Here is a 12919-nt window from a genome sequence, read left to right as displayed (position 1 = left end):
TATATTAATTCGTTGATTGTTATATGTGTCTATTTGTGTGTATAACAATAATAATTAAAGAAAAAGAGCCCCCAAAGACCATAAGAACAAAAAGAGGACATGAGGTGGCAGTGAGATTGGGTAGAAGGCATTAAGGGGAGTTGGAGGAAGGTAGTGGTGGATGAATATGATCAAAATAACTTGTTTAAATGTATGAAAATTTCAGAGTAAGTAAATATTGGGAAAAAATCTATACTCCACTAAACTGGAAAATCTAAAAGAAGTGTATGAATTTTTAGATACATATAACATATCAAAATTAAATCAATATGAATTAAATAATTTAAACTGATCCATGCAACCAGTGAGAGAAGCAATTTTAAAAACCTTACTAAAAGAAAGCCTAAGACCAGATGGATACATTACACAGTCTATGTGACACTCCAAGAATTACTAACACCAATATTCCTAAAATTATTTTATGATTCATTTGAAATTTGGAATTCTTTTTATAAAGCCAGTGTTACCCAAACCAGACAATGTTCCAATAAAAAACAAATAAACAAGACATTTTTAGCCAATCTCTAATGAATATAGATGCAAAAATTACCAATAAACTACTTGCAAATTGTACTCAAGAAAATACAAAAAGTTTACCTACCATGATAAAGCCAGCTTCACCTCAGAGATGTGGGTATACTTCAACATATATAAATCAATGCATGTAATTCATTACAAAAAACAGATTCAAGGACAGAAACAACATGATCATCTCACTAAACACAGAAAAGTCTTTTGACAAAATATAACATTGTTTCATGTTAAACATTCTGGAGAGACTAGGAATACAAAGGGCCAACATCAACATAATAAAGATAGTATGTCCCTTGGAACCCATAGGATATCCCAGCTAGGAAAGCAGGCAGGCTAACTGCAAAGCTTCACCTCTTCTTCTATTCTTACAAATCCAATCTCCTACTGTCATCACCAGATCTGTAGGTAATCACCTGCTTTGGCCTCCCTTCAGCCACTGCCCCCATCTCCATTGAATTACACAGACTTTTCCCTCAAAACTTTCTAACTTCCTTCTCCCAACTTTATCCCAGCACTCAACCCAAACAGGCATCCTCTAGGAAAAAGCAGGTAGGCTAAATGCAGATCTTCATCTCCTCTAAATCTGCCAGTCTCATCTCTAAATATATAGTACAGCACCCTTTGCCCCATTTCCATTAAACTATGAAGATCTTCTCCTACAATCTTCCCTCCCACTCTTCCTGTTATCCCAGATCCCACTACAGCAGTTATTCTCTTGGCAAGCCTGCAACATTAGCAAGCAGGTCAGTTAAGCAGCTAGACAAGCTTCAGATGTTTACTGTCCCTCCTTTCCTCCATAGGCAATTCTCCCATCTCATTCCCATCTCTATAGCAGACTACCTGTTGTGATATCTGCTTACTCTGTGCCTCATTGCCAGGGGACCAAGTAGATTCTCTGAATGTTTTCCTTTTCTCCTTTCTGGTGATCTCTTCAGCCCACCCACCAGCCCAAACCATCCCCATTCCTAAGCGTCAGCTTCCAATACTTAGAAATACATTTTACCTGTAACCCCAGTGGGCCAAGCAATCTGGATCCCAGAAGAATTTTCTACCAGGAACACAGGCATCACACTCTCCTAAGAGCAAGAATGAGGAACAAAAACCAAGAAACAAAACACTCACCTAACAAACAAAAGACCAGATATCAACACCTAGAATTACAATCTTCTTAAAACCAGACACCTAGACAAACTGCATAAAAACAATAAATAACAATATCTGTCAGGACAGTATGTTTCCACAAGAGCCCAGCTACCCTACCACAATAGACCTGAATATTGCAAATTAGTTGAAGTACAAAACAAAGACCATAAGATAACCTTTATTAACATGATAGAGGTCTTTAAAGAGGAAATGAATAAATCTTATAAGAAATCTACAAAAAGACATACAAACAATGGAAGGAAATGAAAAAAACTCTTCAAGACCTGAGAGTAGAAATAGATAAAGAAAACCCAATCTGAGTGAAATATGGAAATGGAAAATTTCGGATCTTGAACAGGAACCTCAGAGACAAGCCTCACCAACAGAATATAAAGATGGGAGAAAGAATCTCAGCACTAAAGACACAGTAGAAGAAACAGATACTTCAGTCAAAGAAAATGTTAAACCTAAGAAAACTTCTGGCACAAAGCATCCAGGAAATCTGAGATACTGGGGAAAACCCAAATCTAAGAATAATAAGAATAAAGGAAATATATAAAAGCAGATCTATTAGAATAACACCTGATTACTCAATGGGGACTCTGAAAGCAGAAGACCCTAGAAGTCTAGCAGATGTTCTGCATTGCCTAAGAGATCACAGATTACAGGCCAGACTACTTTCAATCATAATAGTTGGAGAAAATAAATCATTCCAGTATATGAAACAAATATGGAACTGGGATTGACATGTAAAAGAAGCTTGTTTCTAATAAAACCACAAGGGATAAATAATCCCAGATCAGCAAATCAAAAGAGGGGAAACATATATATATATATATATATATATATATATATATATATATATATATATATCTCACCAGCAGCAGCAACAACAAAATAACAAGAATCAATTCACATTATTCATTAAAATATTTCAATGTCAATGGTCTCAATTCGTCAATAAAAAGACACAGATTAGCAGAATTCAGTCTTCTGCTACATTCAAGAAACATTCCTTATCATAGGACAGACATCACCTCAGGGTAAGAGGATAGAAAAAATGTATTTCAAACAAAAGGACCAAAGAACCAACTTGGTTAATACAAAATAGATGTTGAACTAAAACTAATGAGAAGAGGTAGTGAAGGACACTATTTGCACATAAAAGAAAAAAAAAACACCCAGAAGACATTGCAAACATTAATATTTGTAAAACACACAGACACCCAAGTTCATAAAAGAAACACTATTATAGTTTAAATTATGTAATGACCCTAACACAATAACAGTGGATGACTTCAAGATCCTACTATCAACAGATAACTGAAGTTATGAACCAAATGGACCTTTTATCCAAACACAAAAGAATATACCTTCCTCTCAGAACCCCTCTGTCCACATACTCAGATATAAAGCAACTCTCAACTGATATAAGAAAATTGAAATAATACCCTGAATCCAATCTGACCACCATAAATCTATAACAACAACAATAGAAACAATAGAAAGCCTCACAAATTAATAGAAACTTAACTACTCATTACTGAATGAAAAACTGGCCAAGACAGAAACTAAAAGTTATTAAAGATTTTCTAGAATTCAATGAAAATGAATACAGAACATATCCAAATTATGGAACACAATGGAGGGGGTTCTAAGAGGCAAGCTCATAGCACTAAGTGCCTATATAAAATTTTGTAGAGTTCTCAAACTTGTAATTTAACATTAACACCTGAAACCTTTAGAACAAAAGGAGAAATCATACCCAAAAGGAATATACAGGGAGAAATAATCAAAATCAGGGCTAAAATCAGCAAGGTAGAAACAATGAAAATACTACAAAGAATCAGAGATGGTTCTTTGAGACAATCAATGAGATTGATAGGCCCTTATCCAAATTAACTAAAAGGCAGAGAGAGAATATCCAAATTAAGAATATCAGAATTGAAAGGAGACCATAACTAGACACAAAGTCTAAGAATCATAAAGATGTACTTTAACAATCTGTATTCAAAGTGGAAAATATAACAGAAATGGATAATTTTCCCAATATATACCATTTACAAGTTAAATCAATATCAGATAAGCAATTTAAACAGATCTATAACCCCTAGAAAAATAGAAGCAGTCATTAAAAGTCTCCCAAGCAAGAAGGCCCAGGACCAGATGATTTTAGCATAGAATTTTACTAGATTGTCAAAGAAGAGTTAATGCTAACACTCCTCAAATTCTTTAACAAAATAGAAACAGAAGAATCATTGTCTAATTCATTTCATGAAGCCATATATACCCCGATCCACAAACTACATAAAGACAACAAAGAAATGTAATTACATATCCATTTTCTCCATGAACATAGATATAAAAATTCTCATTAAAATGCTTGCAAACTTGATGTTTCAGACTTTGATGATCCCTGATGGGTGGATTCACCCTCCTTGGGGAGTGGGTGAGGAGTGGGATGGAGGGTTGGTGGGGTCATGGGAGGACAGGTGGGAGAGAGAACTGGGATTGTTATGTAAAATAATATTGTTTTTAATTTAAATAAAAATTTATTTTTAAAAATGCTTGCAAACTCAATCCAAGAACATGTGAAAAAGAACATTCACTATGGTTAAGTATAATTCATCCCAGAGATGTATGGATGTTTCAATTATGCAAATTGATAAATGTAATTCACCATATATATATAAATTTAAAGAATAAAAAACATATAATGAGGGGATTCTTCCGCAGAACAAGTGCGGAGCAGGATAATCGGTTCAGCAACAAACAGAAGAAACTCCTCAAGCAGCTGAAATTTGCAGAATGCCTAGAAAAAAAGGTGGACATGATCAAAGTAAATTTGGAGGTTATAAAGCCTTGGATAACAAAAAGAGTAACTGAAATCCTTGGATTTGAAGATGATGTTGTGATTGAGTTTATATCCAACCAGCTGGAAGTGAAGGCCTGAACCAAAATGGAAGTTATTCCTTGTGCCTGAAGTATGGCACCATCACCTTATTAGGTCACAGCAGAGTGAGTGTCTCAATGTCGCTCTGACCCAACTCCCTTGATGATGCAGTGTGTGTTTGGAGAATCCAGATTCCAAAATGTTGCAAAATCAACCTGACTGGATTTTTGAATGGGAAAAACGCTTGAGAATTCATGGGAGAACTGTGGCCCCTGCTGTTGAGTGCACAAGAGAACATCGCCGGGATCCTCTCTGCTTTCCTAGAGTTGAAGAAGGAGGAAATCAAACAGCGACAAATTGAACAAGAAAAAATGGCATCTCTGAAAAAACAAGATGATAAAGATAAGATGGATAAGGAAGAAAAAGAAAGCAGTCTAGAAAAAAGGGAGCAGACCCGAAGCCCAAGAAGACGAAGATACAGATCTCCTTCCCCTAGAAGTCGATCTTCCCCTCTCAGGAGAGAGAGAAAGCGCAGTCACTCTCGATCTCCCCGTCACAGAACCAAGAGCCCTTCACCTGCCCCAGAAAAGAAGGAGAAATCTCCAGAGCTCCCAGAATCGTCAGTGAGAACGAAAGATTCTTCAGTACAGGAGGCCACATCTACAAGTGACATCCTAAAAGCTCCCAAGCCTGAGCCTGTACCAGAGCCCAAAGAGCCTTCTCCAGAAAAAAATTCCAAAAAGGAAAAGGAAAAGGCGCGACCAAGATCTAGATCACGTTCCAAATCATGATCTCGGACCCATTCTCGATCACCTTCTCATACTAGACCAAGACGACGACATAGATCCAGATCAAGATCAGACTCTCCTAGAAGGTGGCCAAGCCCAAGAAGGAGACCATCTCCTCGAAGAACTCCACCAAGACAGATGCCTCCTCCACCAAGACACAGGAGGAGTAAATTTCCAGGCAGACGAAGGAGGCGTTCTTCTGCATCGTTGTCTGGAAGTAGCTCTTCATCTTCGTCATCTCGTTCCCGGTCACCGCCAAAAAAGCCTCCCTAGAGGACCTCCAGCCCCCCTCATAGGTTATCTCCTTCTGCAAGTCCTCCAAGGTGAAGGCTCAGACCATCATCTCCAACAACTCCACCACCGAAAACTCGCCATTTCCCCACCCCCAGCAATCAAACCGCATAAGAAAAAGTCGTGTTTCTGTGTCTCCAGGAAGAACTTCGGGTAAAGTGACAAAACATCAAGGTACTGAGAAAAGAGTCACCTTCACCAGCACCCAAGCCTAGAAAAGTGGAGTTGTCTGAGTCTGAAGAAGACAAAGGCAGCAAGATGGCTGCAGCCGATTCTGTGCAACAGAGACGCCAGTATAGACGACAGAACCAGCAGTCTTCATCTGACTCTGGCTCCTCTTCCACCTCAGAAGATGAGCGGCCGGAGAGATCCCATGTGAAGAATGGTGAGGCAGGCAGGCAGCGGAGACATTCTCCTTCTCGGAGTGCATCTCCATCACCTCGAAAGCACCAAAAAGAGACTTCCCCTTGTGATAGAAGGAAAAGTCCCTCTCCACCACCAGCCAGAAGGCAAGGATCTCCTTCTCCAGCTCTTCCTCCCCCTCCTCCTCCTCGGGGGGCGTAGATCTCCTCTTCCATGCAGCGGTTCAGCTTCTCCAAGAAGATACTCTCCTCCCATCCAGAGAAGATACTCTCCTTCCCCGCCTCCGAAGAGGAGAACCGCCTCGCGCCCACCCCTGCCCAAGCGAAGGGCATCACCATCTCCACCACCACAGCGCCAAGTCTCCCACTCTCCACCACCCAAACAAAGGCTTGCCCTCATCTTCAAAGCATAGGAAAGGCTCTTCCCCAGGCCGCTCTACCCGGGAGGCCAGGTCACCACAACCAAACAAACAGCATTCGCGCTCACCACAGTCCTGGAGCTCCTCAGACATCAAGTCCTCCCGCTGTTCGAAGAGGAGCATCAGCATCACCCCAAGGAAGACAGTCCCCATCTCCAAGTACTAGGCCTATTAGGAGAGTCTCCAGGACTCCTGAGCCTAAAAAGATAAAAAAGGCTGCCTCACCAAGCCCTCAGTCTGCCAGAAGGGTTTCCTCTTCTCGATCTGTCTCTGGATCTCCTGAGCCAGCAGCTAAAAAGCCCCCTGCACCTCCATCTCCTGTCCAGTGTCAGTCGCCCTCCACCAACTGGTCCCCTGCAGTGCCAGTCAAAAAGCCCAACACCAAGCCTGTCCCCTGCAAGGAATTCTGATCAAGAAGGAGGTGGAAAGAAGAAGAAGAAAAAGAAGGACAAGAAACCCAAAAAGGATAAGAAACACAAGAAGCACAAAAAACACAAGAAGGAGAAGGCTGTGGCTGTAGCCCCCGCAGCTCCTGCAACCCCTGAAGCAGTTTCCGCTGCCACAACCACAGCACAGGAAGAGCCTGTGGCAGCACCAGAGCCCAGGAAGGAGACTGAAAGTAAGCTGAAGACAACCTTGATGACTTAGAAAGGCACCTGCGGGAAAAGACCCTGCGATCCATGCGGAAGGCTCAAGTGTCCCCACAGTCCTAGGTGGACATGTTTATTACGTTGTAAATTTTATTTGGCTTGTACTCAATTCAATTTCAAAATTGCTAAAATGTGTTTGAGCTTTAGACTATAACATTTGTTATAATAATTGCTAGGTTGAAGTTCACCATGGGTTTTTCTTTCTTTCTTTCTTTAAAGAGGGCATGGATTTACATTACAAAGGTGTCCACAGTGTATTAGTGACATTCTTCCATTGACATTTAGAGTGGAATATTTTAAGCCCCCCCCCCAAAAGATTTTTTAAGGGCTTTTAAATATTGTTGGCATTCTTGTGGTTCCTTTAAATGCCTTTGCCTCCCCTTCCCGCCTGTTTTTCTTCCTTCCTCTTGAATTTTAGGATCCATGTGAATTATGCTTTCAACCTTGTATAGGTTTGTAAGCTTGCCCAGAAGTGAGACCACTGTTGAAGTACCATGAAGGTCTGAGTGAGTGTTTTCACTCCTGTTGCCTCTGCCAACACCTCAGGATCCCGGCTCTAGAGAGCAGGGGAGGCACTGCTCATGGGTGCTGGAGATTCTGTCAGAGTGTGACAGCTTCCTAAGTCGATTTCCGATTCTGGGATTTTTGTCCTCTTTGGATTGATTTGTTTTGTTTTTCTATCTCCCCCTTTTTTCTTGCTCTTTTGTAAAGGCAATTTGCTAGACCCAGCAAGGACCCTTCAGTTACATAAATTTGTTTTATGAAACTGGATGGGCCCCATCCATATTTTTTCCCTACTCTTCCAATTGGTACACATAACTGAAGAGCTCTTGCATTGGCAGGCTGGGAGGGACTGGACTTGGACATAGTGTCTTGGTTTCACTGTTTTATTTTATTTTTTAACTAAAGCTATATAAAGCTTGTGGATTAAACAGAATAAATTTCTAAATTTAAGAACGTTAGAAAACATATAATGATCTCATTAGATGCATAAAAGGTCTTTGACAAAATCTAATACTTCTTCAGAATAGAAGTCTTGGAGAGATTAAGAATATGTGGGATTTACTTCAACATAAGAAAGGCAGTTTACATCAAGTTCATGACAATGACAACTTAAATGGAGAGAAACTCAAAGCATTTCCATTGAAATCAGGAACAAGACAAAAATGTTTACTCTTTTCATACATATTCAATATAGTACATGAAGTATTAGCTCGAGCAATAAGGCAACTGAAGGATATCAAGAGGGTACAAATAGGAGAGGAAGAAGTGTCTTTATTTGCAAATGATGTGGCAGTATACATAAATGACCCTAAAAATTTTAACAGGAAACTCTTATACATGTTATACCCTGCCACAAAAGTAGGTGGATAAAAATACTAATTCACATAAATGTGGGTGTCAGTGAGGAGGCCTGGGAAACATATGGGGCCTCTTGTAGTAGATCAGTACTTATCCCTAGCGTAGAAATGGACTTTGGGATCCCATTTCACATAGAGGGATACTCCCTCAGCCTATACACATGGGGGATGGCCTAGGCCCTATCCCAAAGGATATGACAGACTCTGAAGACCCCCCAAATGGAAGGCCTCACTCTCCTCTGCAATTTGAGAGCAGAAATGGTATTAGATAGGTAGGGTGTTAATGGGGGGAGCAGGGGAGAAGGGGAGGGAGAGAGAATGGGTATTGACATGTAAAACAATCTTGTTTCTAATTTCAATAAAAAATTTTAAAAAATTGAAAAAGTAATAAATCGGTTCTAACAGATGGGCTAGCAATTTAATTAAAGCATCTTTGGGAAATGATGAGTAAGGAGTGCCTTATACAGTTGCACAGAGTTCAAATGCATGGGAATCATTGCCTGCCTCACATGGGGAGGCTATAAAAAAAATCTAACTCACAAAATTTAGTAACCCTTCTATATACAAAGGACAAATGGACTGAAAAACAAATCAGGAAAACAAAACCTTTCACAATAGCCTCAAATAATAAAAATATCTTGAGGTAACTCTAACTAAGCAAGGGGAAGACTTGTATGATAAAAACTTTAAGACACTGATGAAAGAAATTAAAGAAGATATCAGAAGACAGCATGATATCCTTAGGAAAGGAAAATAGAATAGTTATTGGATGGTATGGTCTCCTGAAAAAGGAGAATAAAGAGGAGATGGTGAAAGAAGAGGGGGGTAGTGTAGGGGATACTGGGAAAGACAGAATAAACTAAGGGCAATTTGAGGAATTCTTTGGAAATCTAACACAGTAGAAGTGTTCTAAAATATATGAAGGCACCCTAATGAAATTGCCAAATAACAAGAGAGACAGAGACCAAAATGGCCATCTTTTGAGACCAATGAAACTTTCAATGCATGGTTTGGGTTACAAATAATAGAGTACTTGATGAAATTGGTCCCATGGAATGCTTTTAATAACTCAGGCTGTTTCCAAGACTGTTTCTCCACAAACTGACAGCAAGGCTCCATTGCTGAAGACAGCACCTACATAACTCATTCAACATGGAGAAGTTGATCTGATGCCTGCATAGGGCCTTTACCTCTATGTGATGCTAACATCTTTGGTATAGGAAGGTACTCTGCATGCTACAAAGAAGAAACACACACCAACCCAGGCCAGCCATATACCGTTTCATATATAATTGTATCCTGCCTATAAGATATACTGGTGCTATAGTGGCACAAAGCTGTGGGAGTAGCCAAACAATATCTGATGTGAATAAAGGCTTATTCCATGAAATGGAACCTATACCTGACATTGCCAGGATGACCAAGAACCCGAGACTAGATGACCCAGGGACCTAGGGTAAAACTAAATGCATACAGACAACAAACCCTCCAAAAGCAATAGCAGTAAAATAATTCCTAATGACATTCTGCAATATTCACAGCTCAGTGCCTTGTTCAGCTATCATCAGTGAAGTTTCCTCCTGCAGCAGAAGGGAACAAATAGACAGATCTACAGCTAGAAATTATACAGAATGAGAGATCTTGGAATACTCATCTCTAAACTGGATATCTCCATACTCCCCACCCCATGCTGCCAGAGCTCAGACAACCTTATGGAAGAGGAGGCAGGAAAAAAAATTTAAGAGTCAGAAGGCATGGTTGATGCTAAGAATACAAGTCCCTCTAAGTCAGTGTTTCTCAACCTTCCTAAAGCTATAAACCTTTAGTAGAGTTCCTCATGTTGTAATGACCCCAACCATAAAATTATTTTCTTTGTTTGTCATAACTGCAACTGTTAAGTATTATAACGTACATATCTGATATAAAAGATATCTAATATATGAGCCCTGTGAAAGGGTCATTGGACACAAAAGGGGTCATGACCAATGGGTTGAAAACTACTGATATAAATCAACATGATCAAGGCACATATGGACTCACAGTGACTGAGGTAACAATGCACAGGGCCTGCTCAGGTCTGCAGAAGATGGGGTCTTAAAGTTTAAATAGCAGACACATGCCTCAATCCCTAATCCAGAAGAAATCTCTAGTTGATAATCTCTTGCAAATGAAAATTTAGTATTCTCCAAGGGAGTCTCATTGGGGAAGCAAACTATTGTTAAGGGTAAGCTTCATGCCCTGCTGTATATAGTCAAGGGAAACAACCTCAAAGGCATCATTAGAGGTTCCTTGACTCACAGGGTAATGTCAGGGCTTTTCCTTTTTTGTAAAAAAATATTATATAAATCTCTCTCTCTCTCTCTCTCTCTCTCTCTCTCTCTCTCTCTCTCTCTCTCTCTCTCTCCTATAGGTCTTTTGTCTATTTATTATAACTGCCAGCTTAGTATTTTTATATGATTCGTGAGTGTGCAAACAAGTGGATCTCTGTTTCTTATGCCTTCTCTTGGGCTCTTTTGCTTGTTGGTTTTGTCCTATTTTGATGTGTTAGTTTTTATTTTATATTACTATGTTATATTATAATGTACTTATTATTATCCCTTATAAGCCTGTTTGTTTTCTAATGAGAAACAGAAGGGGGTTATATTCAGAAGGGAGTGAAGGTGGGGAGGAACTGGAAGGAGTAGAGGGAAGGGAAATAATAACAAGGATATGTTATGTGAGGAAAAGAATCTATTTTCAATAAAATGAAGAAATAAAGCCAGTGCAAAACAAGCTTACAAGAAGAATCATGCTAGATGATTCCCACTAAATTCAAAGCATTTCCACTAAAGTCAGCATTAAGTCCAAGGTGTCCACTGTCTCCATTCATATTCAATACAGTGCTTGAAGAGTTAGCTAGAGCAACAAGAAAAATGAAGGAGATAAAAGGCATACAAAAAGAAAAGAAGTCAAATTATGCCCATTTTCAGATAATATGATTCTATCTGTAAAAGATGGTCAGCACTTTATTAGAGAAGTCCCACAGCTAATAAATACATCCAACAGCATAGTAGGCACAAAATTAACAGAGAAAAATATTATTCTTCCCATATAGTAATGGCAAAAACAACACAGAAAGAAAACAAGCAGAATAAAGAAAGATCTCTTATGATTATGAGTTGGTGAATGACTTCCACTAACTAATCTATACACTACATTCAGTCTCCATTAAAATTCTAACACAATTTAAAAACAAAACAAAACAGCCAAACAAACAACAGGTGATGGAATAGCTATGTGTAAAGACAAACACGTATTCATTAATGGTGGATGTCTAAAGCACTACTGAAGTCAGTGGGGCTGCTCTACAAAAAGTTGTAAATAAATCTGCTACATGGTCAAGCTATATCACTATCGGACATCTACTCAAATGACCGTTAACCTTATTACAGAGTTACTTACTTTTCCACGTTCATCACTATTCACTTAGTAATACTCAGGAAGTGAAAACAGCCTACATAACCTTCAACTGATTAATGGATAATGAAAATGTGGTACAGTTTTCACAATAGAGTTTTATTTAGATGTGAAAAATTAACTTATGAAATTTTCAGGTAGATGGATTGACATAGAAACAATCATTCTGAGTGAGGTAACCCAGATACAAAAAAGACAGACATTGAATGTTTTCTTTCATAAGTGGTTGATACCTCTGACTCTTCATGTTTTATTTGGAATACCCAGAGAAATTAGGGATTTAGAGAGGGCCCATGAATGAAGCAACTTTCAGGGGAGACAAGATAGAATAGAGTGCTATAAAGAGTTAAAGAAAAATGTTAGAGTATGAATGGTTTAATTGGGGTGGGAAAAAGAAGGGCAGTATAGAGTAGAGGTGAGAATATAGGAAGGGATTGCTAGCATTTAAGATTTTTGAAAAAGGCATTTGAAAACCTAGCACTACAAAATCTTCCTTAAATATATAAATATATTAAAAGAATTTTCATGGAGTTACCCCACAATGAGGGGACAAAACCACAACAAGACACATTATGATAGCAAATAAAAACTCCAGTACAAAAATGCATTACCTCCTTTTGAATTGTTGGACATTGAGTCCCATAGACCTCTAAGAATTTCAAGCTATTGCTAATAATCTTGGCTATCATTCAGATCTGACGGTATTCTCTATTGCCATAGATACCATATAGTTAATGCTGCACAACATGGAGAAATCAAGCTGATACTCTGTTGGAAACTTCATCCTTCCTTTATAGCTTTTGTAGTACTGGAAGGTGCTATATATGCTACAGGGGAGAAAAGTAATCACCAATTTCACATACCAGTGACCCCTATATGACTTTCTATACAAGTTAGGCTAACTGGTATAGTAGTGAGTGCATGTTGTAGGAGTATCAACCACTTTCTGATTGGATCTAAGGCCAAATACATTTAATAGAACC

General features: G+C 38.9%; 1 long non-coding RNA gene and 1 pseudogene across 1 annotated transcript in view; both read left to right on the top strand.

The window, feature by feature from the left end:
- The window catches only part of LOC113833997, a 41793-nt gene that overhangs the window by 17756 nt on the left and 11118 nt on the right, over positions 1-12919 (top strand). The window lies entirely within an intron of this gene.
- On the top strand, positions 4205-7427 carry LOC100762728 (annotated as a pseudogene).

The sequence above is a fragment of the Cricetulus griseus genome, chromosome 2 (genome assembly GCF_003668045.3).
Source record: "Cricetulus griseus strain 17A/GY chromosome 2, alternate assembly CriGri-PICRH-1.0, whole genome shotgun sequence".
Taxonomy (NCBI): Eukaryota; Metazoa; Chordata; class Mammalia; order Rodentia; family Cricetidae; genus Cricetulus; species Cricetulus griseus.
This window is presented reverse-complemented; position numbering and strand designations above follow the sequence as displayed.